We start from the raw sequence: 19635 nt of genomic DNA, 5'->3' as shown, positions 1-19635 counted from the left end.
GAAAGCATCAAACCTCAAGTTTGTGCATTTCAAGCCTATTTTTCATTCAATATTCATTTTGCTTTCAAGAACACTACTTGTACTCAATTGTATTCATTCTTGAGTGTTCTTTTCTTTGTTCTAGAATTGTGCAAACAATCTACCTTTTGAGGATTTCCTTGTAAGTTTGCAAACTTGTAATCTTCTCTTTGGGAAAGAGTGTTCTCAAGAATTGGGGTATATTCTTGAGGGTGTTGTAAGGTTATCTCTTTGGCCTCAAAAGAAAGAACAAATTAGTGAATTTGTTGGAAAATCCTTAGTGTGGATAGCTAAGGTAGTGGACGTAGACTTTGATTGAGAAAGTCGAACCACTCTAAATCGTTGTGCAATTATTTTCAATTTTCTGCAAAAGCTTCCACAAAATTTTAATTGTCAATTCACCCCCCTCTTGGCCGATTCTGTCAATAGATTAACTCAACAGAGCCTTTACTTTTAATATGTTATATTTTAATCCATGGTATGTTTATAATTTTCATTTTTGACAATGAATTTTATATATTTTGCAATTTAATTCTATAGTTTTAATTTCTTTTATTTTGGTTATTATTTAATTGCAATTTTATTTTATTATTGTCCTTTATTTTCAATACTTTAAATATAGTACTTTAATTATTTTTTTTATTTTTGTTTTAGTCACTAATATTTTATATGAAATATAATATAATTTGAATAATTTCATAATTTAATTAAATAATAATATTTATTTATTTATATTAAGAAAGGAGATGTCTTAAAGTAACTAGATGTCATTTTCTGATATTTTTAAATAAATAAAATATTATATTTAATCTAGTTTTATTTAAATTATTTTAAGAAAAATTATCATATTATTATTAGTATTTATTTATTTTTTAATATTAAAGAAAATGGTTGTCTTAAAGTAACTAGATATCCTTTTCTGATATTTCTAAATAAATTAATATCCTACTTATAAAACCCTAAGTATTTATATATTTACTTTAATTTTATTTTAATATTTTAATTTTCCTTAGAATTATGCAATTGAATCTGGAATAAGAGAATCATAAATTAAATTTATATTCAAATTCTTTAATTTCCACGAATAGAGACAATTTATAATCAATAGATACCAATTTTGGGCATTGTGGGGGTGTTAATCCTTCTCCAAACGTAACCGACCACGAATCCCTGTTTATTACTAAAAAGAATAAATTTTTAGTTAAACGCAGATAAGTTTATCTTTTAAATAGTTTTTTCTTAAAAACTCTTTTAAAAGATAATTTTTAGGTATTCGACCTACCTTACCAAAAAAGGTCGAAGGCAACTCCAAAATATTTTCGTTAAAAACCATTTATTTATTCACATACTTTTCCGCCAAGGAAAAATTCATGCCCAGGCGAAAACCGGTTACGACAGCTTGGCGACTCCGCTGGGGACCTGGTCAAACCTAAGTCGATTATACATTGTCTCTATAGTTAGAAATTAAGAATTCAGTTTTATTTAATTTATGATTCTTTTGATTTCTTTCAATTTATTTTATACCTTTGTATATTTATGTTTGTATTTAATCGCTTCTTAGATATTAATATTTGTGTGAACATTTCTCATCACACACAACACATACATTGCATAAACACAAGTTCTATACTTGAGCTCTTTTCCCTTTTAAGTGGGAGTGAAAGTGACGTCTTCATGAGAATTTATTCTCCGTGTCAGACCTAGCAAGTAACTTTCGGGTTTCATATGCTCTATGTCTTCGTGAGAATTTATTCTCGGTGTCAAACATAGAGAAATGTGTCCCCTCAAATTGAACTCGATCCGCTTAAGTCTGTAATGGACCAAGATTGAGGGTTTGACAGCCCAAGGGGGCACCAACAAGGACAATTCAAGTACCTTTACTCTTATAACCGAAACCTTGCATATAATAAACCCTAGAAATTCATTCGATTTTAGACATTATTGACACTCTGTCCGTAGGTGTACACAAAGGAGAAATAAGTTCTAATTTTTTTTAATTTTTTTTATGCATGCGAACTAGTAATCATGCGATTAGGTTAATTTTTTCAAACAAAGGATGGAACTAGAAAGCATGAGGTTAGGATTTAGATACTATGATAAATAGAATCTTTTATTTTCATTAATTGGTACTAACCATTTTATTTTTTCTTATTTTTATCTATTTTGAAGATACATTTTATTTTACTCTAACTTGTTTATATTGATTTCTTTTGTTTGCATTGCATAATTATGACATGGTTAGAAGGTGTTGATTCGAGAGAGTGTTCATCAAATTGAAAAGTTTTCATAAATGGACAAAACATTTTCATAAATGGACAGAAAGTTTCATGATCAAACAAACTATGACAAAGCCAAGGAATGGCATCCTGAGGGAACTCTGAAGATAGAGGAGAGCTATGCACCCAAAGATCGTATGTACGTTGAAGAGCAAAAGGAGATACGAGAAATAAGAGAGCAAATGTCCAAAACGATGGGTAGAATATCTGTTTTGACCAAAGGAAAAGATATTCTTGCACAAAAAGAGAGAGTTCAATAAATATAACCCTGCAATTTCATATATGCAAGGGACTTCTGATCCTAACCAATTTGAGAAATTACAGATAGTCAGTATTCTTATTCACAAGTTGTCTGGAGATACCTAGGATATGGTGACAACTGTAAAAGCTCCCAGAAATGGGAAGAAAACATGTAATCTGAAATCGTCTCCCAACGTCTGAAACTCAGGTTCAATCCAGGACAAAAGGTGGTTCTCATTTCGATGTTATCCCTATATCATATAAGGAGTTGTACGAGAATCTACTTGAAGCACAAGAAGCGTCTCCTCATTATGTGAAACCATTGCAACCTCCGTATCCATATTTGTATGACATCAACGTTTATTGTGAATATCATTCCGGAGCTCAAGGACATACCATTGAGAATTGCCTTGCCTTCAAACATCGAGTCCAAAGTCTTTTAGATCATGGAATCTTAGAGTTTATGATAAATGATCAACCTCGTTTGGTAATTGAAGGTCCTTCTAGATTAATATCAAAGCTCTGACGAGGGATGGCTTCCTTCTTTCCCTCACGTTTTGGTGGCTTCAATGTCCAATTTCCTTTTCGGCTATCACATAGGGTAAGGGTACTCCCCTTGAAAAAGTAAATGTTGCATTTGGAGCTTACTTCAGCTCTTATTGATTTTACTCTCTCTCTATATATATATGCTTTCTAATTAGTTGCTCACTCTTTAGTTGTCGAGGAATTTGAAATTATGTTACCAGCTGATTGATATGTTCACTAGGGTCATAAATAACTATAAACAAGGAAATTAGACATCGAAATATTATTCTTTAATGCATAAATCTGCTTCTGGAGTTTTAAATTTTTATTGGCACTGTATGGAAGGAATTCATATACATGGACTCCTAAAGTACCCATATCCAATACTTGTGTCAGACATAGGCATGGGATGTGATTATTCAAAGAGAAAATAACCTCAGTGACCAAAAATCCCATATAATATATGATTTTAACCAACTTTTTCCGGATTTGCCAAAATGACCAACAAAATCGCAATGCGATCGCTAATTCGCAACGCGATCTCCATTATCGTAAATTCGCGTTGCATTTTCGCAATGCGATAGTTGAAAATCGCATTGCGATGGTCTACAGTATCGTTGCGATTTTCCCAATTCGCAATGCGAATAAGTAAATCGCAACACGAATTGGGAAAATCGCAACGCGAATTGGGAAAATCGCAATGCGAATAAGTAAATCGCAACGCGAATTGGGAAAATCGCAATGCGATACTGACTATCGCAATGCGATAATAAAAAATCGCAACGAGATACTTACTTTCGCAACGCGATACTGACTTTCGCAACGCGATAATACATAATCGCAATGCGATTTTCAAAGCGCCATTAGTATCCTGGCCAAGTATTTTATTTTTAAATTCCAAACATGAATATTAATATATTGGAACACTGAACTGTCCACAGTATATCCCGTAATCGCAACTCATAACCTAAAACCTAAAATCACAACTCAGTCCCATCTCCATCTCTCACTCTCTCACCCATCTCCGACGAAATCCGTCCCCATCTCCGGCGAAATCCGTCTATCTAAATCTCTCAGAGCCACCCTCACAATCAGAAATGGAAAATCAACCAACGAGGGTTAGTTTTTTTAATTATTTTCTTTTTGAAATTTTTGCATTATTATTAGGTTTTTCATATTGAAATTGATGATAAGTTTACTGGTAATTTCAATAATAGATTAACCATTTCACTTAGATTGCTTATTAAATCAACCAAGAATCGCAACGCGAAATGCAAATCGCAACGCGATTTTAGTTTCGCGTTGCGATAGTCATTTTCGTGTTGCGATTTTCATTTTCAGAAACTATTATTCTTCTGCAAATTGAAACTTGAATGAATTGCATTACTTCAACCAAAAAACAAAGACAAATACGAAATTCACAGTGTTGCATATTTAAGTTTGAAGAATAAACTACTACTATTTATGTTTATTATTGTTTTTGGTATATCTTCACAGTGTAGTTTTTGGTATATCTAATTTAGTATGTTTATTGTTTTTGTAGAACTTTTATTCGGCTCAATTGACCTTGAGAAATAAAGTCAGCCTGGCCAAAACAATTGCGTCGAAGCTTTCACCTGCACAAAGAAAATGTTTGAGGATACATGCTTCGGGCCATGGCTGAAAGTACAACATCCCGGTGGAGATGCGATGTTGACACACCTGTTTCTTCAAACCATGACTAGAGATCTACCAGAGACTATACAACGTCGTGATGAAGAGATATGGTTTGATTTTCCACCGGTGTATACGTGTTTTGGGCGGGAGGAGTTTTGCTTAATCACCGGTCTACGCTTCGGACACGATGATGTAGGTCGGTACACTAGACACATTACCCGTCCATCATGGCTATCCCGGGTTTTTCCTGAGCTGGAGAGGCCGAGTCTACACGTAGAAGACCTGACAAGATTTTTGAATAATAAAGATGGTTTTACTCGGATGGATGACGTCGACGTTGTCCGAGTATGCCTTCTAATTCTTTTGCATGCCGGCTTTTTAGGCAGAGAGGCCAGACAACCTATTCCAAATGATCTAATCAAATTGGTAGAAGACCTAAATGCGTGGAACCTGTTTCCGTGGGGCTCGTATTTATGGAAAGCTACATGGAATAAGTTATCGTCTGCCTTGGATGATCGAAAAAGTTTGCATGGCGATGGTTCCAAATACACTTTGACAGGCTTTATTTGGGCCTTTAAGGTAAAAATTTTTATATAATGTTTCCAAAATTATAAGTAATTATTTAACAATTACTAATGTTTGTTATTATATTGTTTGTAGATTTGGATATTTGAGGCCTTTCCCGCCATGAAGACATATGCAATAAAAACTTCAAATAATATTCCCAGGGCTATTTCCTGGAAGAGGAAATGAACCTTGCAATGGGAAGATTTACTACGGTATACGACAATAAATAATGTAAGTTAACATAAATACTACCATATGTTTATAAACAAGTTATTACTAGTACACATTTAACTTTGTTTGAGCTTTTATATTGTTAGGAGGCCAACACTCCTCTACAGAGGCTGACACCCACGGAAGCTGAGCTTGCCACTGATTGGTGGCAAGCTAGTAAGCGTTTTTTTGATGGAACGGTTGATGAGCAGCCTCCACTTCGGGAGCCATCACCTCGCCCAGAGCTATCACCTCACCCAGAGCCATCATCTGATCGACCCGGCTATACACCTCCACAACGACAACCATCACCTATTCTGTCACATCATCGAGCCTCTTCTCCACCATCACCGCAAGATAGGCGACCGGCAAAGATGCCACGACGTTTATCTCCCTGTTCTCCACCTCCACCTCAACGGGATGAGTTAGGGGAGTTACGTGATGAGGTCAATGCCTTGCGTGAGGAGGTCGGTACTTTACGCAAAGACGATGGTGCATGGCGTGTTGAGGTGTCTACATTACGCGGTGAGGTAGCCGCTCTACGTGAGATGGTAGCATCGTTGCAGAATGAGGTTCATACTCTACGCAACGAGGTAAGTTTAAGATTTTTCATACTCGTAATTCATTCGGTTGCTGCCAATCTATTTTTGTTAGTATTTGTTTTTGGTTTTGTTTTTGTCTTTTGGTTGAAGTAATGCAATCCATTCAAGTTTCAATTTGCAGAAGAAGAATAGTTTACTTTCGCAACACGAAAATGACTATCGCAACGCGGAAATGGCTATCGCAATGCGAAATGAAAATCACAACGACAAAATCGCAACGCGAAATGAAATCGCAACGACAAAATCGCAACGCGAAATGAAAATCGCAATGCGATTTGTGTTTCGCGTTGCGATTTTGTCGTTGCGATTTCATTTCGCGTTGCGATTTTGTCGTTGCGATTTTCATTTCGCATTGCGATAGCCATTTCCGCGTTGCGATAGTCATTTCACATTGCGATTTTAAGTTTCGTGTTGCGAAAGTAAACTATTCTTCTTCTGGAATGTTTATATATGTTGTCCTTTTAAATGTTTATATAAGTGCTTACTTCTGGAATGTTATCTGAGCATTTTGTGAACTATGATAGAATAATGATTTGGGTGAATACAATGCTAGTTTGAAACATATTTTTCTTTGTTTAATATCATGTCTGTTTATTTACTGATTTATGTATTAATTTTTTTTAGCGGCCCGATAAGGTGGATGCTTTACGTCGGGTTTTCCTTGCACGACGGAGTTCACGCATCAGACGGCGTGGACGTGCTATTACGTCTCCGTTCACCCCAATGGTGCGAAGACTCCGCAAGAAGAAGCCTGACTCACCGGTCATCCCTCAAGAGTCCCCTCCAATCGTTCAAGAGGCCCCTATTCTCCCTCAAGATTCCCCCCCACCGTTCAAGAGGCCACTGTCATCGTTGAAGAGGTCCCTCCCACCATTCCAGAGCCCGATTCACATGGGGTAATATATCGAAGTATTGAGAAACCCCCACCGGTTCCGGACATGATGGATGAGAGTTGGCTCTCGTATGAGTTACCGGCTAGTACCCTTCCGGTATCTGAAGTGGAGAGGAGATAACTACCGGAAACAATTGTGGATAATACCCTTTGGGCTAAGACCGCAGTTGATTTTTATCTACATGAGCGGAGCCAAGGGTGTTACACTGACATCAGCAAACTCAACGAAGAAATGTTTTTGTTGCTTGATCGGTCTTGGTGGGGTGTGCTATTAGGGGTTGAAGACAGTGGCTAATTGGATGGGGAGGTAAGACTATATTTGTCTTATATATGATTTTGATTAATTTGTTTAAAAATTAATGTAATTCACTAATATATGTATTTTTTTGTAAAACAGCATATCGATGCGTGGGTGTCACGTCTACTAATAATAAGGAAGCTTAGGAAAAATAAAAAAAATTCACTATATACAATAATGCCGACGGCTTTTCACGCAGTTCACTTGAAGAATCAACGAGATGAATCATTTTTGTTGGGCAATGGACAAGCTAAACTTTATCCTGCATGGTGGGAGGTCGATAAGGTTAGTGTTAATTTTTTAAATTTTTTAAAGGTGTTAATAAATAAGTGCGCAAATAAATGAATTATTACTTATGATCGCAGGTGTTTATCCCTGTTTTGGAACGTCGTCACTGGCTTCTCGTCCAACTTTAGCTCCCATCCCTGAAGATAATAGTGTATGACAGCATGATCAATTACATATCACTGTCTGATTTGAGAGATATTTTCAAGGGATGGAGCTCTCATTTGGCTAAATTCTTGGATGGGATTAAGTATTGGAGTCATTCTGGACACAATAAGCCAAAGAAGTTCAATGTCACAGTTGTCAGAGATGAGACTGCGCCACAGCAATCGCCGGGAGCCAGAGGGGATTGTGGTCCTCTCGTATGCCTTTGCTTGGCGCGTTTGACGACGGGAAGCACAGAGTTTTTACCTCCCACCGATAGAGATAGAGCTGCAGTAGGCTTGTGGTTTCGGCATTATATGGCTAGAGCAATATATTCGAGACGCTGCCTACCTGTATCCGCGTTATGAAAGTGTCCATTGTTAATTGGTAAGTCAAATGCAAGTTTTGTTAACATATATACTCCTTTTGGTTTGAAAATGTTTGGTTAAGTACCTAGAATTCAATAATTTGATGTTTGTAGGTTTTAGATGTGTAGGAAGTCTTGTTTGAGCAAATGTTTGGTTTCTGCAGGTTAATCCTTAAGTGAGCTGCGTGAAATGGATGTACGGGGTCACAAAGTTGTTGATTCATTGATTCAATAATTGATGAAGAAATAAGAATTATTATTATTTTTTGATTGTTTAATTGATTTGTAAAAGATGATTTGTAAATCTTGATTTGTTTAATTGATGTGTACATAATTTGTGTTGAAATGTAATAGTTGATTTGTTGATTTTCAATCTGCTTTATGTTGAAGGCAAAACAGACTATCGCAACGCGAAATGGCTATCGCAACGAGAAAATCGCAATGCGAAATGAAAATCGCAATGCGAAATGAAAATCGCAACGAGAAAATCGCAATGCGATTTTCATTTCGCATTGTGATTTTCTCGTTGCGATAACCATTTTCGCGTTGCAATAGCCATTTTCGCGTTGCGATAGTCAAATGAATGTCTAATAAGTGATGACAACTGAACAGATCATAGCAATGTTCAAACTCAAGTTACTAATACATGCCTAACTGAAAATGTTAAAAGTGCACACATAAAATACACATAATGCAAGTTTTGTTAACATATATACTCCTTTTGGTTTGAAAATGTTTGGTTAAGTACCTAGAATTCAATAATAATTGTTAAAAGTTTATGCATGTTAATCCTCGTTGCCTTTTTCATTTCGCATTGCGATTCTATCGTTGCGATTTGCATTTCGCATTGCGATGGTCAAATGATTGCCTTTCGCAACGCGATTCTGACTTTCGCAACGAGATAATACAGAATCGCAATGCGAGTTTCAAAGTTCGCAACAGGTTTTAGTTTCGCAAGCCAAATTTTGAGTGTATATATATACGCAGCAGTAACAACTCATAACCTAAATCCCTAAATCGCAACTCATGCCATCTTCATCTATCACTCTCTCCGGCGACATTCGTTCCAATATCCAACGACATCCTTCCCCATCCGGCAACAGGTCTTAGTTTCGCATCTCGTTTGTTTAGTTACAACCATGAAATCATCTAATGTTGATCATGTTTGGATAGATTTGTGTTTTGGAGGGTCATGGGAGAATGTTCATGGTGTTTTACAATATATGCCTTTACCCATGAATCTTCAACTAAAACTGTCATTAAAGAAGTTAACTTATGAAACCCTAATGTTACGTGTTTCAAAGAAATTGAATTTAGAGCCCCTAAGTGGATTTAGGCTATCTTATCAGAGAAATGGTAAAGTTTATTTGTTAACCGACAATGAAGATGTTGAACGATTCATTGCTTACATTAATGTTTCAAGTGATGATGTTACATTGTATGTTGTTGAACCTAGAAGTAGTATTGTTGGGTCAGTAGCGGGTAGTAATCAACTAAGTGGGTCAAAAAACCCACAACCTTTCTCTAATCCAAATCCAAATCAACTTTCAACACCAAATTCCGGTTTTCGTATTGACTAATTAGACGATGATGAGCCAAGAGAAAAAATTGTGAGTACTAGTCAGTATTTGAAATTTGATCTTGGTCAATACCCGGACTTTGATATTGGTCAATACACGGATTTTGATGATGTTTCAGAAGAAGAAACAGACCCTGCGTGTAATGATTTTGATATTGGTCAATACCCGAATTTTGATGATGAAACACCCGTTGCTGAGGAAGATGTTGTTGATGATAATGAGGAGGAAGTTACTACTGTGAATGAACATGTTGAACATCCATTCTGTAATTCATATAATCCTGAAGAAGAAAAAGTCCCCGAAGAAAAGAAAATGCCACGGGAGTATAACTGGAATATGCCAGAATTACTTCAGTTACCGGAAGAAGAGTTGGCAAAGAAAGCAGTTGATTGTTACACAAAAGTTATTCGTATCAAGAAAGATGATTGTTTTGATACAAAGGAAGACTTGAAGATAGCTTTGTATACGAAATGTGTGGAAGATGGCTATCAACTAAAAGTTAACAAATCAAGCAAAGATCGTTTCGAAACAAGGTGTACGATTGAAAAAAACTGTACGTGGTGTATGATTGCAAAGAGGATAAAAGATTGCGCAATGTTTCAAGTTAGGACTTTTATTGATAAACATACATGTTCAAGAACCCAAGTTTTTCCTCACCATAGACAGGCAAACAAAAAGGTGTTGGGTGGTTTTCTGGCTGAGTTAATGTTTTTGAATGGCAGGGTATATCGGGGACATGAAATTATGACTGACATGAATGCTCGGTTCAAGATTAGTATATCATATTCTCAAGCTTGGAGAGCCAAATGTTATGCCTTGGAATTGTTGAGGGGGTCGCCAGAAGCATCGTTTGCCCAACTGCCGGCTTATTGTCACAATTTAAAGCTGAAAAATCCTGGGTCGGTAACTCATATCAAAACAGATAGAGATGGACGCTTTGAGTTGCTGTTTATCGCCATTGGTGCTGCGGTTAGTAAATCAATATAATTCTGTTGACTCATTTCTGTTAGTTACATGCATTTAAAATTTAAATGATTATATTTCTTGTGTATATTATTTTGTAGATTCGTTTGTTTATTACTTGCATGCGCCCAGTTATTATAGTTGACGGAGCACATTTGAAAGGTCGATACCTTGGAGTAAACTTATTAGCAGTAGCCATGGATGCTAACAATGGGATATTGCCAATAGCTTACGGGGTTGGCAAATTTGAAACCTCTGATTCATGGACATGGTTTATGGGGCATCTTAGGGATTGCATAGGTCCTATTAGCAATCTGACAATCATATCCGATAGGGCAAACTCAATTGACAACGCTGTTAGAAGGTGTTTCCCAGATGCTTTTCATGGACTTTGTGGTGTTCATTTGTATAGAAATCTAAAATCAAGGTCTGCTGGTATAAAAAAGCACAAATGGACATACTGGAAGGCTGTAAAGGCTTATCGGGAAGTGGATTTCAATAAGCATATAAACTGTTTAAGACGTGTTTTGCCTCAGTGTGCTCAAACACTAGAAGATGTCGGGTTTGAAAGATGGTCAAGAGTACATCAACTTGGAGCAAGATATGGTTTCATGACGTCTAATAGTGCAGAATCAATTAACGCTCTAAGTCGTCATTCCCAAAAATTACCCATTACTATGTTAATGGAGTTTTTTCGAGCCTCTATTCAACAGTGGTACTACAAGAAAAGAAACCATGCAGGTATTATTTCTTTGAATTCGTAACTTATCATATATTTTACTAAGTATTATTTATTTAAATTTACAGGAACATTGGAACATCGTGTTACACCATGGACTGAAAAAAAGATAACGAAACGTGTTGTGAAGTCAACGTCATGGAGAGTTGAACCATGTTCAAACACTTTGTTTGAAGTACTGGATAATAACTTAAATGGGCTTGTCGATCTAAATGCAAGGACGTGTAGTTGTATGAAATGGAAAACATCTGGTTATCCATGTGGCCATGTTATAAAAGTTGCTCTTCATCTAAACCAAGATGATTCAAGCACATACGCTATGGATTGCTACACTACAGAAGTATATCGACAGACTTATGCCGAGATTGTCTACCCTATTTCACATCCTTATGAGTGGGACATACCAGATGACTTACAAACAGTTTTGCCACCAACCATGGACAGAAGGCTACCTGGCTGACCAAAAAGTCACGATCGTATACCGTCTAAGGGTGAAGAGAAGAAGAGATCGACATGTAGTCGGTGCAAGGAAAGTGGTCATACAAGGTTGACATGTGGATCACCAGTGCCATCACAATCATTTTTTCCTCTACCAAAATATGGATCATCATCAAAATCCAAAGCTCATATGGTGTCAAGAAAAAGGCAATCAAAATCGCAATCATCTTTAAAATCCCAATCACAACTGGTTTCACCTTTTGGGACTGTTAACTTAGGTGATTTTTAAATGCAAACGTTGTATTATGTAGATTTTATGTGTGAACTTTTAACATTTTCAGTTAGACATGTATTAGTAACTTGAGTTTGAAAATTGCTATGATCTTTTCCAGTTGTTATCACTTAATAGGCAATCATCTTAATGTCCATCGCAACGCGGAAATTACTATCGCAATGCGAAATGAAAATCGCAACGAAAGAATCGCAATGCGAAATGAAAATCGCAACGCTAATTTCGCAATGCGAAATGAAAATCGCAACGAGGGAATCGCAATGCGAAATGAAAATCGCAATGCGAATTTAATTTCGCGTTGCGATTTTCATTTTCGCATTGCGATTCTCTCGTTGCGATTTTCATTTCGCATTGTGATAGTACTTTTTGCCTTCAACATAATGCAGATTGAAATCAACAAAATCAACCATTACATTTCAATCAATTAAACAAGCACAAATAAGAATTATGTTAACATCAATTAAACAAATCAACTTTTACAAATCACCTTTTACAAATCAATTAAACAATCAAAAAATAAGCAATAATTATTAGAGAAAATAACACTTCTACTATTGAATCAACTTTTTCAGCCATACATCATTTTCACGCAGCTCACTTCTGAGATTAACCTGCATAAACCAAACATTTGCTCAAACAACACTTTCTACACATCTAAAACCTACAAACAGCAAATTATTGAATTCTAGGTACTTAACCAAACATTTTCAAACCACAAGCCTATAAACATACCAATTGTTTATGGACATTTTTATAACGCGGATGCAGGTAGGCAGCGTCTCGTATATATCGATCTAGCCATATAATGTCGAAACCACAAGCCTACTGCAGCTCTATCTATATCGGTGGGAGGTAGATACTTTATACTTCCTGTAATCAAACGGTCCAACGCCAAGCATACGAGAGGACCACAATCCCCTCTGGGTCCTTTCGTTTGTTGTGGTGCGGTCTCGTCTCTGCTAACTGCAATATTGAGCTTCTTTGGCTTCTTGTTTCCAGAACGAGTCCAATAATTTATCGCATCCAAGTATTTAGCCAAATAAGAGCTCCATCCCTTAATAATATCTCTTAAATCAGCCAATGATATGTAATTTATCATGCTGTCATATACTATTGCCTTAAGGGATGGGATCTGAAGCTCGACGAGAAGCCAATGGTTACGTTCCAAAACAGGGATAAACACCTGCAATCATAAGTAATAATTCATTCATTTGCGCACTTATTTATGAATACCTTTAAACTCAATCTAAAATAAACACTAACCTTATCGACCTCCCACCATGCAAGATAAAGTTTAGCTTGTCCATTGCCCAACGCAAATGATTCATCTCATTGATTCTTCAAGTGAACTGCGTTAAAAGCCGTTGGCATTATTGTATACCGTGTATTTCTTTTATTTTCCTTAAGTTTCCTAATTATTAGTAGACGTGACACCCACGCATCGATATGCTATTTTACAAAAAAAATACATATATTAGTGAATTACATTAATTTTTAAACAAATTAATCAAATGAAAATATAAGAAAAATATAAGACTTACCCCTCCATCGAAATAGCCATTGTCTTCGACCCCTAATAATACGCCCCACCAAGACCGATCAAGCAACAAATAGATATCATCATTGAGCTTGCATATGTTAGTGAAACACCCCTGGCTTCGCTCATGTAGATAAAAATCAACTGCGGTCTTAGCCCAAAGGGTGTTATCCAGAATTGTGTCCGGTAGTTGTTTCCTCTCCTCTTCAGATACCGGTATGGTACTGGCCGGTAACTCATACGAGAGCCAACTTGAATCCATCATGTCTGGCACGTCAGAGGGTTTCTCAAGAATCCTACATATGACGCCATGTGAATCGGGCTCTTGAATGGTGGGAGAGACCTCTTCAACGATGACAGTGGCCTCTTGAACGGTGGGAGTGGACTCTCGAGGAATGATAGGGGCCTCTTCAACGATAGGAGTGGACTCTTGAGGGATGATAGGCGAGTCGGGCTTCTTCTTGCGGTGTCTTCGCACTATTAGGGTATACGGAGACTTAATAGCACGTGCACGCCGTCTGATGCGTGAACTCTGTCGTGCAAGAAAAACCCGACGTAAAGCATCCACCTTATCGGTCCGCTAAATAAAAATACAAATATCAGTAAATAAACAGACATGATATTTAAACAGTGAAAACAAAGATAAATATATTTCAAACTTTCAACCAAAAGACAAAACAAAGACAAATACTAACTTCACAGTGTTAAAGTAAAAAGTTTAGCAGTTTTGGCAGCAACCGAATAAATTTACTAAGCAATCTAAGTGAAATGATTAATTTAAGTGAAATTACGAGTAAATTTATCATCAAGTTAAAAATGGAAAATCTTAAACTTACCTCGATGCGTAGAGTATGAACCTCATTCTGCAACGATACTACCATCTCACGTAGAGCGGAAACCTCACCACGTAAAGTAGACACCTCCACACGCCATGTACCATCGTTATCGCGTAGAGTACCGATCTCCTCACGCAAGGCATTGACCTCATCACGTAACTCCCTTGACTCATCCCGTGGAGGTGGAGAACAGGGAGATAGAAGTCGTGGCATCTTTGTCGGTCGCCTATCATGAGGTGATGGTGGAGAAGAGACTCGATGATGTGACGGGATAGGTGATGGCTCTCGTTGTAGAGGTGTATAGTCGGGTCGATCAGGTGATGGCTCTGGGTGAGGTGATGGCTCTCGAAGTGGAGGAAGTGGAGGCTGCTCATCATTCGTGCCATCAAAAAAACGCTGACTAGCTTGCCACCAATCAGTGGCAAGCTCAGCCTCCGTGGGTGTCAGTCTCATTAATGGAGTGTTGGCCTCCTAAAAATATAAAAACTAAAACAAAGTTAAACGTCTACTATTAATAACTTGTTTATATATGATAGTATTTGTGTTAACTTACATTATTTATTGTCGCATATGGTATTAAGTCTTCCCAATCCAACATACGTTTCCTCTTCCAGGAAATAGCCCTATGAATATCATCTGAGGATTTTAATGCATATGTCTGCATGCTGGGGAAAGCCTCGAATATCCAAATCTACAAACAATATAATAACAAACATTAGTAATTGTTAAATAATTAATTATAATTTTGAAAACATTATATAGAAATTCTTACCTTAAAGGCCCAAACAAAGCCTGACAAAGTGTATTTCGACCCATCGCCCCGCAAACTTTTGCGGTCATCAAAGGCAGACGACAACTTAGTCCAGGTAGCTTTCCATATATACGAACCCCACGGAAACAGATTCCATGCATTTAGGTCCTCTACCAATAATATTAGCTCCTGAGGAATAGGTTGTCTGGCCTCTCTGCCTAGAAAGCCGGCATACAAAAGTAGTAGAAGGCATACTCGGACAACATCGATGTCATTCATCCGAGTAAAACCATATTTCTTATTAAACAATTTCTTCATGTCGTCGACGTGTAAGTTCGGCTTCTCTATTGACTCATCAGGAAAAACCCTGGATAACCATGATAGGCGGGTGATATGACGAGTGTACCGACCTACATCATCGTGTCCAAATCGTAGACCAGTGATTAAGCAGAACTCCTTCCGTCCAAAACAAGTATACGCCGGTGGAAAATGAAACCATATCTCTTCCTCACCACGTTGTATACTGTCGGGTAGATCGCTAGTCATGGTCTGAAGCCACAAATGGGTCAAACTAGCATCTCCACCCGGATGCTGTACTCTCAGCCATGGCCCAAAGCAGGTTTCTTCAAACAATTTTCTTTGTGCAGGTGAAAGCTTCGAAGCAATTGTAGTGGCTAGGCTAACTTTATTCCTTAATGTCAATGAAGCCGAAAAAAATTTCTACAAAAAAACAATAAACATACCAAGTTAGATATACCAAAAATTACACTGTCAAGATATACCAAAAACAAAACAATAAACATAAATAGTAGTTTATTCTTGAAACTAAAATTTGCAACACTGTTTTTGTCTTTTGGTTGAAATGAAAATCGCAACGAGATAATGAGAATCGCAACGCGGAAATGACTATCGCAACGAGAGAATCGCAACGCGAAATGACTATCGCGACCAGACAATCGCAATGCGAAATGAAAATCGCAACCGCGAAATAAAAATCGCAACGCGAAATGAAAATCGCAATGCGATTTTGGTTTCGCGTTGCGATAGTTATTTCCGCGTTGCGATTTTCATTCTCGAAACTATTCTTCTTCTGCATTACTTCAACCAAAAGACAAAGCAAAGACAAATACTAACTTCACAGGCTAAACAGTTTAGCAGTATTGGCAGCAATCGAATGAATTTAATAAGAAATCTAAGTGAAATGGTTAATCTATTATTGAAATTACCAGTAAACTTATCATCAATCTCAATATGAAAAACCTAAAATAATGCAAAATTTTCAAAATAAAAATAAAAAAAACTAACCCTCGGAGGTTGATTTTCCATTTCTGAATGATTGTGAGGGATTTTTGACTGTGAATGGTTGTGAGGGATTTCGCCGGCGATGGGGACGGAAATCTTCGGAGATGGGGACGGATTTCGCCGTAGAGAGTGAGAGATGGAGATGGGACTGAGTGTTGTGTTTTTGGGTTTGAGGTTATGAGTTGCGATTACTGTGGACGGTTCATTTTCCGATTTATTAAGAAAAAATACGTGTTTGGAATTTGAAAAAAAATACGCGTTAATACGAATGGCGCTATGTAAATCGCGTTGCGAAAGTCAGTATCGCGTTGCGAAAGTAAGTATCTCGTTGCGATTTTTTATTATCGCATTGCGATAGTCAGTATCGCATTGCGATTTTCCCAATTCGCGTTGCGATTTACTTATTCGCATTGCGAATTGGGAAAATCGCAACGATACTGTAGACTATCGCAACGCGATTTTCAACTATCGCATTGCGAAAATGCAACGCGAATTTGCGATAATGGAGATCGCGTTGCGAATTAGCGATCGCATTGCGATTTTGTTGGTCATTTTGGCAAATCCGGAAAAAGTTGGTTAAAATCGTATATTATATGGGATTTTTGGTCACTGAGGTTATTTTCTCTTATTCAAATATACCGAAGAACAAAATAGAAAAGATTTGTTATACCCATGTTGGACACACATGTATCCAGTACTCACCTCCGAGTCCAGATAACATTGGTGTAATTTGAGAGCTAATGTTATTTTAAAGCATAATTTCGTTGGAACTTGGAAGAATTGGTTTGTCAAAGAGTTTGAGTTCACAAAGTTACTTTCTTTGTTCTTCAGAGTAATGAATGGTCCAATCATTTCAATTGCAAGAGAACTTGGTTTTGAAGGAGATCCAATTCTGAGGAGCTTGTGGTGAGCATATTCATTGCTGGAGCTTTTATTGGAAGCATAAGTTGTGGCTCAATGGTGGACAAACTTGGTTGTCGCCGGACTTTTCAGATTGACACAAAACCATTGATTCTTGGTGCAATTGTGAGGTGAGAATAGCGTATACACACTGCGCAATCCTAATGATGCATTTTATCTCTTCTCTATAGTTTATACCAAGTGAAACTCAGAGGTGAATTAGTTCCAAATTGGAGTAGATGGCTACGGAGTTGTTATTGAACATTACAATAACCATTTTTGCACTCGTTAATTTATTTTGTGTGCTTTACGTCCTGTCTCTATTTATCATGGTGTGACTTGTAGGACGCATATTATGTCTGCTTCTTTTATTTTCTGTTTGAAAGTGTTCTTATAAATGCAAACCAATTTATATCTTAACCCTTCAATTGCATTTTGAGCTTACCGTAAAATATTACTTCTGTTACTGATAAGTACATCAGAATCATTATTTTTGTTGTTCTCTTGGAGAAGAGCCGCTAGGAATGATTTATATTTTCATATTTGTTTTTGGTTTTACTTGACTGCCAAAGTACTTAATGCTTCTTACATGCAACGCTTTCATATGAACAACAGAATGAACTGCTTCAGAGGGTGCATAATACAAGGTTGAAACATATGGTTTTGTTCTATTTATTTTAGTTAAGTTGTTCCGTTTTCATTGACGTTTCTGCTGTAAGTCTGCCCTTAGAATCTGGACTCTATATAGAAATCTGTTTTACTTAAACAGTTTTTCTTCTTTTTTATTTCATTATTAATAATTATTTTATCATGATTGACTCTTTTCAATTTTGACAGTGCGCAAGCACATTCCTTAAATGAAATACTGCTGGGAAGATTTATAGTTGGCCTTGGTATTGGTGTGAACACAGTTCTTGTTCCAATTTATATTTCCGAGGTGCTGTTTCATGATATGTGTGCCGTCTTCTAGGTTTTGAATTTTATTTATACCTCATAACATCTGGAATTTTCCTCTTTAGTTGAAAATGGAGCAAGGGGATCTTTTTTTCCTCTTTACTCTTCAAATGTTAAAAAAGGTTCCAGTGCCTTTTCTTCTTATTTTATCCTAAGCCTGCCATGTATAATGTATGTAAAAGGAGTAAAAGTGGGTATTCAGTATAAAAATACTGTACATAAATTGTCATTGACAGGTAAATTTTTGGAGATTTCATGTTATGTTGTCATCTATCTGTAGGTTGACTATCTTATTCTGCTCTAATTAATGATTATAAAATGTGATTTAGATGCTTTTAACGCATTAAATTGGTAAAATGAACAGGAAGAAGCTTTTTCTAACTCTGAACATTTTGGTTAAAGCTTTTGCTTGATAAAACTTGCTGTTTCTTTTATGAAATTTGGGGAGAGAATATTCCGTTTTATATGTTATTCATTTTCTGTTCATTCCCTGTAGGTTGCCCCAACGAAATACAGGGGTTCACTCGGCACTGTCTCAAATTGGCACTTGCCTTGGGATTATTCTATCACTGTCTTGGAATACCGGCAGAACATGATCTGCATTGGTGAGAACCTTTTGCCTTTTCTCAGAGCAACGATGGTTGTTGACAACGGAAATATGTTTTTCCTACTTTCTAACTGAATCTGGCTGAGCCAGTTGTTGACTCGACCTTTAACATGTATCCATCATGATATAAATCTGAAAATTTTCTATGTTGTTATCTTTTTCAATCTTAAGATCATAGTGTTGGGGTAATTTACACATCAGTTTATAGATTTAAGATCGGAAATCATTTAACAGAGAAGATAAATGAGTTTTAAAACAGAAAGAAACTGAACTAAAGCAACCCTAATTATTTGATAACCTCTTTTAGTCTTTTTGTAACAAAGTTGCTGCTGTAGAAACTAAACTTATTATAGCTGGTAGAGCTGTGAAGAATTTGACCGTTAGCCTCACACCTTTCAAGTAAGTGTTACTGTCAAGGACTGACTTCTGTGTCTTCCATGCTCTTGACCTTTAAAAACTCATAATGAAGAAACTCAATTATGAATATGCAACATGTAAAACTGGTTATATATAATTTATGTGAGTATATTCGTCAGCTATTGTCGTCCATTTTGTTGGCAATTCTGTTTGATGCAGAGCACCTTCTCTCAGAAGTTCTGTTTTCTTTGGGGAACTCCTAGGCATCAGAAGTGTATGTTTTTGTTCTAGTTTAGCAC

At 36.7% G+C, this 19635-nt stretch overlaps 1 pseudogene; it reads left to right on the top strand.

Moving 5' to 3' along the window:
• The first annotated feature begins 3049 nt into the window (after positions 1-3049).
• Positions 3050-18981, top strand: LOC120182463 (annotated as a pseudogene).
• The last annotated feature ends 654 nt before the right edge of the window (positions 18982-19635 follow it).

Source organism: Hibiscus syriacus, unplaced genomic scaffold (genome assembly GCF_006381635.1).
Source record: "Hibiscus syriacus cultivar Baekdansim isolate YM2019G1 unplaced genomic scaffold, ASM638163v2 tig00112663_pilon, whole genome shotgun sequence".
Lineage (NCBI taxonomy): Eukaryota > Viridiplantae > Streptophyta > Magnoliopsida > Malvales > Malvaceae > Hibiscus > Hibiscus syriacus.
Note: the sequence above shows the minus strand (reverse complement) of the source record. Positions and strands in the feature narration are given on the sequence as shown.